This window comes from Phoca vitulina, unplaced genomic scaffold (assembly GCF_004348235.1).
Source record: "Phoca vitulina isolate PV1807 unplaced genomic scaffold, GSC_HSeal_1.0 scaffold36, whole genome shotgun sequence".
Lineage (NCBI taxonomy): Eukaryota > Metazoa > Chordata > Mammalia > Carnivora > Phocidae > Phoca > Phoca vitulina.
Genome location: NW_022589739.1, coordinates 18,165,760 through 18,179,259, shown reverse-complemented (window position 1 = coordinate 18,179,259; position 13,500 = coordinate 18,165,760). Strand labels below are relative to the sequence as shown.

The window sequence follows — 13,500 nt, the reverse complement described above, 5'->3', positions numbered from 1 at the left end:
CTTTTGTAAGGAGTTCAAAACAGTTTACTGGGTCATCAATATTTTTTGTTTCCTGTTTGAAAAACCAGGGCATAAGCACATCTCCTTTTTGTATCTTTAAGTGCTTACATAATTGTCTGTTCATTTTAGACCAATGGTGAGTGCTGATGCTCCTACACATTCCAGGAACACGTCTCTTCCAGACTGAGGAAAAAATTCTCTTCAGTTAGAAGTTGCATATCTGGGCGCCTGGGTGGCTCAGTTGGTTAAGCGACTGCCTTCAGCTCGGGTTATGATCCTGGAGTCCTGGGATCGATTCCCATATTGGGCTCCCTGCTCAGCGGGGGGTCTACTTCTTCCTCTGACTCTCTTCCCTCTCGTGCTCTCTCTGTCACATTCTCTCTCTCAAATAAATAAATAAAATCTTTAAAAAAAAAAAGAAGTTGCATATCTCTGAGCAGAGGTTATTCTTTTCCAAAGATAGCACTCATTCTTCATGACATTATATATACTGGGGTGGGAGGGCAGTAATCCTTCAGAAGCAACAGAGAATTTCCTTAAATGAAAAAGTATTTCCCAGAAGTCTATAGAAAATATCATGCTTAATATCAGTGGCATACCAAGGGCAGGGCAGTGGGAGTGGTCTGCCCGAGGTGCAGGCACTTAGGGGGTGTGCCACTGTAGAAAATTTAAAAACGATAGTAAAATGGACCAAAAGCCCATCTGCTTTTTATTTTTGGTTATAAACCAAAGGTGTTTGTGAAAAGGTACTTCCCTGTGAAAAAAATACCTACACCTTTGTGGAGTTTTACTATTTGGAAACATTTCTTCTTCACGTGCAAAATTTTTGGAAACTTTTGGGAGGGGCGAATTGCCCATTCTTTTCACTCTCACTTCTTCAGTGGAAAATGCTGCAAAAACGTAGGCATAAATGTAGGTATAGGCCGTGAAAAATGTTCCCAGACAAGATGGAGTGATCATTATGAAGCTGTGGGGGCATCAAAGAAATGTTGAAAAGCTAACTTCATTCTTTGAAGTTCTGTGTGATCAAAAAGAAAATATGAGTATAGGAGGATCAGCTCAGATTGTATTGTCTCCTACATGTAATTTTTCTTTTCCAAGTTATCTGGTTTTCTGGTCTGAAATCTTAGAGGTTGATTATACAGAGAAATATTTGCAAGCAGACAGAATAAGCTTCAAACAATTTAAAGTGAAGATGCAAGCCTTAAGATTGTTCCTTGAAGATTACCACATAGAGATGTGTAGAAAAGGCCATTAACCATGCAACCAGAAAGGTGGGGGGAAGGATATAAAAAAAATAAACATTTGAATAGAAAAAAAATCCATTTTTAAAGAAGAACAGTAACAGAAATGACAAAAGATGTTGGTCTTACATTGCCCAAATAAATCAAAAGGGCAATTTTGAGTGTCAATTATTTTCTTCAAGAACTAGACACTATTTCTAAAGCAAAGGATCAAATAATGTCAAGCTTTGCTATCATTCAGCCATTTCCTCACAATACACCATGGTAAAGGCAACCCACAGAGTGGGTGAAGATATTTGCAATGCTTATAACTGAGAAGAGCATATATCTAAACTATATATGTGAGAACTTATGTAGATTAATTGGAAAATCAATTACAAAAAAGACTACTCGGTGGAAAAATGGGCAAAAGATTTAGCGAATTCACTAAAGAAGAAAACCCAGTGAAAATAAACATTGAAAGATGCTCAATAAGGAATAGTATTCGGGGAGATACAAAGGAAACTGCAATGAGAGATTACTACACCTCAACCAATATGACTAAATTTAAAAGTCTGACAAGACCAAGTGTTGATGAGAATGTAAAGAAACAGCAACTCCCCTAAGTGGCGGGTGACACTGAGAAAAGTCTGGCCTTATTTACTAAAGCTGCAATCTGTGTACCGTATGATACAGCAATTTTACTCCTAGATATTATTCCCAGCTTAAATACATACACACTTATAGTAAGTTATGTACAAAAATAATCATAGCAGTGTTACTCATAATAACCCCAAACTGGAAACAACCCAAAAATCCATCAACAGAATGGATAAATAAATTGGGTTATAGTCATAAAATGGGATACCAGACGGCAATGAAAATGAACAAACTTTAGTTATAGGCAGTGACACAGTGGATTCTCACCAAAATAGTATTGAGCAAAAGAGATCATACACAAAATAACCCATATTGTATGATTCTATTTACATGAAGTTCAAAAACAAAGGAAACTATAATGTCTAGACTACATACTGAGATGGTGGCAAAACTATAAAGAAAAGCAAAGCAAAGATTACCAAGACGGTCAGAAGAGTAGGGAAATTGTGCTTGCCAAGGGGAAGGGAATGGGCTAGAAGAGTCCTGGCAATGTTCTTTTTCTTGATCTGGATGGTAGTTAGATGGGTATTTGTTTTATAAGCATTCATTAACTACACACTTATATTTTATATATTCTTCTGTTATTTGCATCATAACAAAAAACATTTTTTTAAACCTCCTTTTATCCTCAGCTGTGAAAACCCAGGCTATTACTACATGCCAAATTATCCCAAATAATAAGGCATAAAAATTTGTACGCTTTACTCATTAACCTATTTGCAGAGGATGTTACGATTTCCTTTCAACCCCAATTTCAGAAATACAAATGTCTACCAATGAGCCAACCAATTAACAAGTATCAAACTCCAGAAGTAATTATACAAAATCGAAATTTCAAGTAACCTATCTAAGAGAGGACTGTGTCCAGTCTCTCCTAAATCTAAATTTTAACAGGTGATAAAAACCTTAGCCACCCCTGGGAGTAAGTATGTTTTCTTTCATCTGCAGTATAATCACAGAGGATTATGGTAACCTATTTTCTAAAATTTCTAGGTCTTTGCCAAATGTATAGACATTAAACCCACAGTCGACCAGATTAGTATCTGAAATGGGGATGAGGAGAGCAACTGGATACATAAAACAACATGAAAGATATTTTTGAAACAAATTTTTGGTCTTATTTCTAGGAATTTATCCTGCAGATAGACAAGTTCTGCATACGTAATGGGTGAACAAAATACTCAGTGTAGATTGCCCTGATGCCCCAGCAGGGCCAGCAGAGGACGAAGCTCCTTCAGCACGCCTGGGGTCATGCTCCAGCCACTGTGCGCTGGTGCCTCCCCCACCCTAAATCTGGAAGGTGGCTTGGACAGCAGGTGGTTTTGTTATAGTCTCTTTGAAAACACATTAGAAGTTTAATAATAGTAGTAGCAGAAGTGGTACAGCATAAGAAAAGTAGTTCAAGTCTCAGAGGGCCTCCTGAAAGCAGAAGGAAAAACCAGGGAAAGGATAAAACCCAACTACAGAGCCAGAAGGGTTTTTCAAAGTGAGTCAGAGTCATCAGGCAGGAGACCCAGGAATTTGCATTTTAACAAGCACTGCTGGTGATTCTGATATACACGGAAGAACTGTACCTAAAATGTATACAAAGTAGATAGAAATCATTTTGAGCCTTTTGCTTTGGGAATGAAAGAGAATTGGCTGATAAAATTCAGGAGATTCCTTAACTCTAAGACTCATAAATCATGGGGAGTATTCAGTCAGAGACCACATGCATTTCTCTATCACAGAATTCACAAAATGCTGCAGTTAATACTGTCAACAGCCCTGTGAAGGAAGTCTAGAGTTTAAGTGACTTCCGGAAAATTCCGAAGCTAGGGGGCCCCAGATGAGATTTGAACCAGGACTTCTGATTGCCAGGTTAGCGCTCTTTTCCACTATGCTACTGACAATGATGGGTGATATGGTTGACATGGAATTTTGAGGGGGTAAAAAAAAGGAATAAAGAACATACAATCTCTAAAAACACTGAGATACTCTGTCTTACCCAACATTGGTAAAAATTCAAAAGTCTGACTCTATCCATTGTCACTAAAGGTATGGAACTCTGAGAATCCTTGTAAGCTTGCTGGAGGATGTATCAGTTGGAATCCTCAGCTGGGAGAGCAATTTGGCAGCACCTAGTAAAGCTGAAGATGCATAGCTTCTGCACTTAAGGTGTATGATGCAGAGACACTATTTGACGTGTCCCATCTAGTTTTCTCAGCAGTCTTATAATGTAGGGCAGATCCAGTTCTGTGGGTCTTAAAGCTTACATAATTTAGGAGGTTCTTTTGAAGGAAAATAATACAGAACTACAAATATTGAGATAAATATTTATTTAGAATGAGAGAAGTTACAAGAAATTTCTGGAACTTCGGAAATTCATGGTCCTCTCTTCTGAGTTCCTTTAGAAATGCTTCCTAATTGCTTCCCCTCTTCTTTACAACTCCCAGCAGCACCCAGCACTGGGGGGGAGGGGCCGAGGAGAGGGGAATGCTGAGGGGTATGAGACTTATTTGCATAAATTCAAATAAGGGGCTCTGAGTTTACCTTTCATTAGCTTCATGGTAAATCTACTGCTGTTTTTAACAGAAAAACATTGAAAGCAACCCAAATAACTATCAGAATGAGAATGAATGAATTGTGGTATATTCATATAACAGAATACTATAAAGAATGAGTTGCAGCTACATGGATATATGTGAAAAACTAAATTTGAGTTGCAGAATAATTTATAGAGTAAGATACCATTAATTTAAATTTTAAAACTATACAGAACAATACAAGAAACTATAGATATGTGCATATTATATAACATATATGTATATGTACACAGATGTGTATATATTATACATATATATAAAATTGTGTGTGTGTGTGTATAATTACATGGAATTATAAAACATGGAAGGAAATGATAAACACTGAATTCTGGATAGTGGTTACCTCTATCCAGGAGGAAAAGAGGGAAATGGGATTACAGAGAGGTTCAAAGGAGGTCCATTTCCTGGAAGGAGAAAGATCTCAAGGAGATAGGACAAAATATTAAGATTTGATATGACAAACCTAGGTGTTAGCTACCAGGTTTTATTGCATTATTTTCTAAACTCTTCTATATGCAGAAAATAGGTCACATGTTTTACAAAAAAAAAAAAAAATTCTTGCACTAACCAGGGAAAGAAGATGCTCGAATTCTAGCAGCAGACCTGATTCCTCTATTTTTAATATTTAATTTATATTTTTGTTGAGGTATATGTAAGTGAAATGCACAAATCTTAAGTGTACAGCTCAAAGAATGTTTACATATCTGATACAGGTAAGCCCACCAGGATCATGGTATCGAACATTGCCAAATCTCTTCAGCATGTACAATTCCCCTTTTCTTGGCTGATACTCAACTTCTGGCTTCAGCTTAGATGTCACTTCTTCTAGGAAAACTGCCTTACTCCCCCAGCACTTGGTTACTACTGCTCTTCTGTGCTTTTTCCTTTAACTGATCATTCACTTGTCAGCTTTTCTTTCTAGATTATGAGCTGCTTTTCTGAAGGTTCTAAACTACACATGTGACTTCTTGTTCTGTTTTGTGCCTGCGCCTTTCCATTTTTCAAGTTAAATTGTACTCACCAACTTTAGCTTCTTCAGAGAAGCCCAGGATCCTTAGCAATATCCATCCATTCCTTGTCTACACCTAATGTCTCCATAATTTCTGCATCAGGTACTATGTTCCTCTATGTTTTGAGGTCATGACCTTGATACCAAGTTGAGAGTTTCATGAGTAGATTCAAGCATAATGAAAACCCTGAACACAGAGTTGTATTTTATGACCACACAGAGTATCAGAGTAATGCTTGCCTTTTAGAAGCCCTGAAGTTTTGCAAGTGAAGCTGAAACCTGTCATGCTGAGCCTGATTAAAACCTTCTCTAAAGCTGACGACTAATGCTGACAGTGTTCATTGCCTAGACCTGTATTATCAAAAGGTAACAATAAGTACGTTTCACTTCTGTTCCTCACTCCAGGGAACCTCAGGGAACTCCCTGAATCATAGAGAGACTACTAGGCATGCTGAAGAAGGCAAGTCCTCTTTATGTTGTAGGGGGAGCAGCTGAAGAGTAGTTTAATCACTGGAGTAACAAGTGGGGAAGAGAATGGACTCTAGTGCCAGACTGCCAGCGTAACTTGGTACAAGCTCGAAACCTTGCCAAGCTTCAGTTTCTACTTTGGAAACTGGGGATGATGATGCTAACCCTACTTCAGAGGGCTATTGTGAGGATTAAGTGAGTTAATATGTGACAACTGCCTGGCACAGAGTAAGCATTTTACAGCACTAGCAACCATTATTACCAACATAGTAATATATTCATTGTGGTAAGATTACTCTGGCTACTGTCTGAAAGGTGATGAATCTAAAAAAGGCAGTGTCATCCCAACTTGAAAACAAAAATAAGAAAACATGATTTGATCTAGCACAAGATACATGGAGTGGTTTGAACTTAGTACCAGACACACAGATGCTATAGTCAACTTCCAGTCATATACATTTTTAATTAACTACTGCTAATTTTCAGTTTCACTCACCGGTTTCCCTTGTCTTCATCATACTAGTAGGCACTGGTCTCCTGCTTAGAAATTAATTAACCCTTTGGCTTAGACAAGCAATAGGTGAGAGAGTAAAGGAAGTCAGGATCACTGTGGTAAGGACCACAGTTCTTAAAATACACATTGAGGGGAAAGGGGTGGAGAAAGAAGGCAAGACAGAAAAATAGCCTGGGAAGGAAGTGAGCCAATTGGTCACTACTTTTCAACACTTGGACAAGGCAGGCATAGTCAAAAGGGGAGATATGAATTGAAAAACACATTAATGCTGTGATCGTCTTCTTCCCAGATTTTGTAGCCAGCACACCAAAGCCATACTTATTTTTTTGTTAAAGTCCCAAAGCTACATAATTCTGAAGGTATTTGGATGTTTCCATTTTTTTTTAAATTTTATTTAAGTTATCTCTATACCAAATGTGGGGCTCGAATTCATGACCCCAAGATCAAGAGTTGCATGATCCTACTGAGCCAGCCAGGTACCCCTCCATATTTCTTTTCGAAAGGTTCAAGAAGGCCCAAGAACTCTGGTATTTTTCTGGGAGATATTTTTTGTCTGTCTTGAGAACAATTTTACAATTCTTCCAGGCTGTTTGCCCTCCTAGCAACCTTTCCTGCTCACCTTGTTGCAGGAAATACTCTTTCTTACATCCCAGCGTTGCAAAATTCTGATCCTCTTCAAAAACTCAGTTTATTTCCTTCTCTAGGCTACCACTCCTCTTGGCTCAAATATTTATGGGTACTTACAGGTTTATGTTGCAATAATCTGTTTTGTTGTCATTCCCCATGTCTAGACCATGAGCTTCTTGGTGGAAGGGACCATGATTTTATTTCCCACCTTGAGACACTCTATAGCACAATAGTTTAGTGCATGGAGCCAGAATTTCTGAGTTTAAATCTCAGATTTATAGGATGTATTGTATATCCTTGAGCAAGTCATTTCACTTTTCTGTGCCCAAGTTCCTGTATCTGTAAAATGGGCATAATAATAGCAGTAACTTTAAGTTGCCAACCCTTACTTTTATCTTTTAATTAGATGGAAACCTTTTCATGGTTGTCAGTGAATTATAGAATTTTTTTTTTAATTGGGAGGGGGTGGTGGATAAATTTAAAAGGGTCATTGTTTCCAGGTCAGACAAATGCAGATAATTGTGTTGGGAAAAAGACAAAGATTCCAGCAGGCAATGGCTGACATTCCCTCCAGTCTCTCTCCAACATCTTGACAGTCTGTCGTGCCTTCTCTGATTTGCATATACAAGAAGAGGGATACCTTCTCCAGCAAGCTGTCTCTGGCATCCCACGGTTAGGCTCCGCCAGGGAACTGATCACACTTTTATGCAGTTGTCTGTTTAGAAGTGTAATACCACACAACAATGACTTGAGCAAGGATGATCTATGTCTTGTCTTTCCTTGTGCTCAGAACTCAGGAACAACTGATATCCTCCGGCTAATCCTCTCAACAACTAAGTCTCCTGGAGGCTTTCCTTCTGCATCAGTCTCTTTTGCCTCTCAGTGTTCCTCGGCATCACCTGCAAGCTTTAGAAATGAACACCTCTTACGCCCCATCCCAGGTGTGCTCCCCATTTTTCCCAGCAATAACACCTGCAGCTGGAATGGCTTTGCTCCGCCCCTTCTGAGCCTCTGGCCCGCTCCCTCCCCACTCCGCCTGCACCTGCCTCAAGCCCGCCTTCTCCATAAACTGGAGTCACAAGTGCGCACGCTCCTTCTTAACCTTCTCGTAGCGTGATGACGTTGACGTTGACGTGTGACGTAGTGGCGGCGGCCCCGCGTGTTTCAGCTAGTGGAGGCGGTCTGAGCTGTGGGTTTGGAAACTACGTGGGACCGTGAGGTGTCTTGGCCGGCTACGGCGCGTGGTTTTTTGGGCTTACGCCGCTGACTCTGTTGTCTCCGCTCCACCCAGTCCCGGGAGAGGGAAGCGCAGGGGGAGGCTCTGTGGGGACAGAGCTGGAGCCCCTGAAGGGGAAGGGAGCAGCCGGGGTTGGGGGGCGTGGAGCGCCTGCGTGCAGGGCTGTAGCCCAGAACTGGGAAGCAATCGAGAGGGGAGGTTCACCATAGGCAGGGTCCGCACCAGCCGGGATCGGGGCTGGTCCCGAGGAAGGCCTAGGGCAGCCGCGCGATGTTTGGGGCCCGGTACCTGATCCGAGCCCTGCGCCCCTGTTCCTCCACTCCCTGCCCGAGACACAAACCTTCAGCCAGACTGAGCGTGCGGGATGCTCTCGGGGCCCAGAACACGAAAGGGGAGCGCGTTAAGGTCCAGGTGGGTGTATGGGAAGGGAGTGGGTTTTTCTTTTTAGTGACTTAAATGGCACCTCCACGACTAGGCTTGCCTTGTCAGAGAGAATGACAGGCAGGAAAAGGAGAAAAGGTAGCCAATTGTGTGCGTTCACACTTTTCTCCTTTCCTTGTCTGCCGTTACTTTTTGCAAAACTGTTGGGATGCCTGTGAAGTCCTGGAACTTTGCTTTCACGGTACCAGGACATTACCTGTAAACTTGTTAGTCATACAGCAAAATAAACGTTTCCTTTGTCCCTCATAATGAACATCCACAGTTAATAGTGGCTGCCTCGACTAGCTCCTTGAGAGCTGACACCGTGTCTCATCTGTCTTGGTATTCACACATGGCTGACAGTAAATACTTGTTCAACTAAACAATTGCTTTTATTCAACTTTTAACCACCCCAAGGCCTAAAAATGGGGGTTTGCATATAATGTATGTTTAATAAGTTAGGAGAAAGAGTAGAGTGTAGCAGTATGAAACTCTGGAGTCAGGCTGCCTAGGTTCAAATCTGCCACTTAGTGGCTCCTTAATTATGGGCATGTCTTTTATGTGTTCTCTGTTTCCTTCTTATGGCCGTGAGGCTAATAGCAGCCTTAATGTCATAGAGTCCTGAAGCTTGAGGTGATAGGTATTAAGACATTTAGAACAGTGGCTCACAGTCAATAAATGTTGGCTGCTATTATTTCTCTTGTTAATATCACTTGTAACAGCTCCACATAGAAGATTTGCCCTTAAGGGCATAGACCGAGCAAGGTGGTTTGACCATTCCTTGTAGGTTGCTGAAACACTGATGAAGTTATTTTTGTTGTCCTTGGATATCCTTGATTTTTAGCAGTATGGCCCCTCTGCATTTCTTTAGGTTTCATATTTTTTCCATGTTACAAATCAAAACCTTTTCTATTTATTCATTTTCTATTCATTTGACATACATACATTAATGATCCCTTTGGATTGGTAAAGATAAAAGCTACTGCTTAGGTTAGAGGCTTTCGTTTTAGTGCTGTGCAGCCTAAGATAGTAGCTACCTGACATTTGTGGCATTGAGCTCTTGAAATGCAGCTAGTCTAAATTGAAGGGTAAATGTAAAATACCAATTTTGGAGAACAAATACAAAATATCTCAATATATATTGATTACATGTTGATATTTGGAGCATAATTGGGTTAAATAAAATATTAAAATTAATTTTACCTACTTTTAGTGTGACCACTATAACATGCAGAATTACATATGTGGCTCACATTATATTTTTGTATGTCAGCCCTGGTCTAATGGCTAAGACTAGTAATTGGGGCAATGTGATTGGTATTGGTGGTATAAAAAATTTTGAGAAAATAGAGAGGGACGTCCTTAACTATGTGCATAGGTCAAGGAAGACTTCTTATATTAAGTGACATTTCGCTTGAGTCCTGAAGGATATGAGTTCCTCAGGCAGAGGAACTGGGGATGGGGTGATGATAGCATTGTAGAGAAGTTTGATAATAACGTGAACTTTGAACTGAGAACTGTATTTTAATTCTAGCTCTACTGCTTGGGAACTGTGATTTTAATTATTTAGAGAGGTTATCCTAACTTCTCTAAATATGTTCTCCATCTCTAATATTCACTTCATTAAGTTCTTGTAAGGAATAAGTAGTAAAATATAAAGAGCTTAGAACAGAAGCACATTTTTAAACGGTGCTTCACAAATGTTATCTTTTACTAACAAGTGAAAAGCAAGACAGTGGTGCTTTGGGAATTACTATTGATTGAACCTGACCAAAGAGCACCTGCCTTCGGGGAAGCGTGGGGAGGTGAAACCAGAAAGATGGGCACACTCAATTGTGAAAGGCCTTGTATAGGAGACTGAGGCAAGTTATACTTATTCAATGTAGCCCTAGAAGAAGTTCAAGGGCTTTCTGGTAGACTTGGGTTCAAATTTGGGCTTTATGTTAACCAGCAGTGTGACCTTCAAGTTATTTAACTTCTTTGAGTCCAGATTCTTTACTTGTAAGACAAATTATAATGATAATCCACAGAGCTGTTGTGAGGAAGGGATGAGATAGTATATGAAGAAGGTAGTAAAACACTTGTCAATAGTAGATTTTTAGTGCATGGTAGATATTCTTTCACTGAAAAACATTAATGGACTATTTACTATGTGCTTGACAGTGGCCTTCAAAGCAACTAAAGCATGGTTCCTAAACTTTGAAAATATTATGGACATGCAAATAAGTAATAGAAGAGCTTTAATAACATTGTCTATAGGGTATGATGGGAACACAAAGTAAGGGTCAAAAACTCTAGTTTTTCTAACTAGAATCATCTCCCTTTTCCCAAGCATGTCTGATAGTTCATCAAACACCATCAGTTGTTAAACACTTGTTCACTGTCTGCTAGAAGAATATTCTCTTTTCCGTGCTAGTTAAATGTAAGTTGGATGTGATCTGTGAGAACTGTTTTTAGTAGTACTGGTCTACTAGAAGACCTCTCATTTGTACTCACCCATACCTGTCATTTAAATTCAGAGGGTCTTCGAAAGCTTATGTACTAATTATGTTCACATGAAAAGCTTCTTGAGAACTTTGTGTGATACATTCTAAAAGGGAAAAAAATCCCATAAAGATGTTTCTAGTCTATAACTATATAATCTCCCTTCTGGGAATTTTATATAAAAGAAGACGGGGGCCAAAATATGTGCCCTGTTATTGGTTACGGTGGTGAAAAGGAGCGAGGGGCAAGAAGAAATACCTGGAATAGCCAATATTGGGGAAATTGATGATGTGAATTAGGCTCTTCACCTAATGGAATGTTAGGCATCTATTCAGAATGGTGAATTTTATTAACAAAACAAAAAGGTGTGATGCCGAAGCTGTATCTCACTACAATAAGAATCATACTGAATTAGATATGCTTAGGGGTGAGCTAAAAGCGATTGATTTGTTAAGACAGGATTGAGGACATTTTTTTTTTTTCATTTAGCCTTATATGTGCGTGTGTAATGAAAATGTAAAATGTTTATGTGTTTTAAACTCACATTTAGAAATTTCTCTTCATTAGGGATGGATTCGTTCAGTCCGATTCCAGAAGGAAGTCTTGTTCCTGCATATAAATGATGGATCGTCTTTGGAAAGCCTTCAGGTTGTAGCAGATTCAAGCTTTGACAGTAGGTGAGTCTTTTGTGTTTTTTTTTTAAACAAAAGAGTCTTTTTTCTTTCATCTCTGCTCCCCATTTCCCTAATCCAATGTTCATATTGCCCCCTGAGTGATCTTTCTAAACAAACCTGCTTTTCAGAGCTTTGAGGCTTAAGTCCAACTATCTGGAATCAAGATCCTTCAAGCCCAGGCCTTTCCTTTTCTTTTTCTTTTTTTTTTTTCTCTTTCTCTCTTTTTTTATTTTTTTAAATTTATTTATTTATTTTTTAAAGATTTTATTTATTTATTTGAGAGAGAGAGAGAGAGAGCACATGAGAGGGGGGAGGGTCAGAGGGAGAAGCAGACTCCCCGCTGAGCAGGGAGCATGATGTGGGACTCAATCCCGGGACTCCAGGATCATAACCTGAGCCGAAGGCAGTCGCTCAACCAACTGAGCCACCCAGGCGCCCTATTTTTTTTAATTTAAATTCAGTTAATTAACATAGAATATATTATTAGTTTCAGACGTAGAGTTCAGTGATTCATCAATCTTATATTAACACCCAGTGCTCATTACATCACATGCCCTCCTTAATGTCCATCACCCGGTTACCCCGTCCCCGCCCCCCCAGCAACCCTCGGTTTGTTTCTTATGATTAAGAGTCTCTTATGGTTTGTCTCCCTCTCTGATTTTGTCTTGTTTTATTTTTCCCTCCCCTCCCTATGCTCCTCTATTTTGTTTCTTAAATTCCACAAATGAGTGAAATCATATAATTGTCTTTCTCTGATTGACTTATTTCACTTAACATAATAGCCTCTAGTTCCATCCATGTCATTGCAAATGGCAAGATTTCAGTTTTTTTGATGGAGGCCTTTCTTCTTCTAACATCTTCACGTAATAATATCCCCTACCTATTCTTTGCTTCAGTCTCTCCCAATTATTTGCTGCCCAAAGAAGGATGAAACCTCTCTCATTAAATATTGGAATGTTCTGATAGCAAGTTTTGTATTAAAACGAGGGTTCCATATAATGATATCTTGTTTATGCTGGTTTTTTGTTACTGTAGAGAACTGGCTTTTGGGAGTTCTGTGGAAGTTCAAGGGCAGCTGGTAAAAAGTCCATCCAAAAAGCAAGATGTGGAACTGAAGGCAGAAAAAATTGAAGTTGTTGGAAATTGCGATGCCAAGGTATGCTCCAGTACTTTAATGGAGACTATTTAGGCTTAATTTGAAACATTAGCAGTCTGTTTTAAGTGTGATTATTGGGAAGATGGCCCTTAGAGCATGCTTCAGTTGGACTTCCCAGATAATTGAAACAGGCTATGGTGCCTGAGGACTGTAGAGAGTATAGCAAAAAGTATATAGATGATTGAGTTTTATGAATGAAAGTGAAGTATTAATCTGTGTATCTCTTTGGATGGCTGTCACGGTTGAAACTTGCCACTTTCACGAAGATGCCCAGTTAGCCGCAGTGACAGAGACGTCGGGGTAGACCATGTTCTTAGGAAAGCCCTGCCTAGAAATGACCTTTGCAGGATCTAGAACTGTGCTGTACCAGTATAGTAGCCACTAGCCACCTGTGGCTGTTTCATATCAACTATTTTAATACTAAATCAATCAAAATTAAATAA

The 13,500-nt window shown here is 39.5% G+C and overlaps 1 protein-coding gene across 2 annotated transcripts in view; it reads left to right on the top strand.

Annotated features, from left to right (window-relative positions):
- The first annotated feature begins 8,232 nt into the window (after nucleotides 1-8,232).
- The window catches only part of NARS2 (asparaginyl-tRNA synthetase 2, mitochondrial), a 132,350-nt gene continuing 127,082 nt past the window's right edge, over nucleotides 8,233-13,500 (top strand). The window contains exons 1-3 of one of the 2 annotated variants that reach the window (XR_004302115.1): nucleotides 8,233-8,734; nucleotides 11,795-11,904; nucleotides 12,937-13,057. The gene's annotated coding sequence lies outside the window, so the exon portion shown is untranslated. The remainder of the gene's footprint in view (nucleotides 8,735-11,794; nucleotides 11,905-12,936; nucleotides 13,058-13,500) is intronic. The other variant, XM_032427025.1, reaches the window with a different exon arrangement.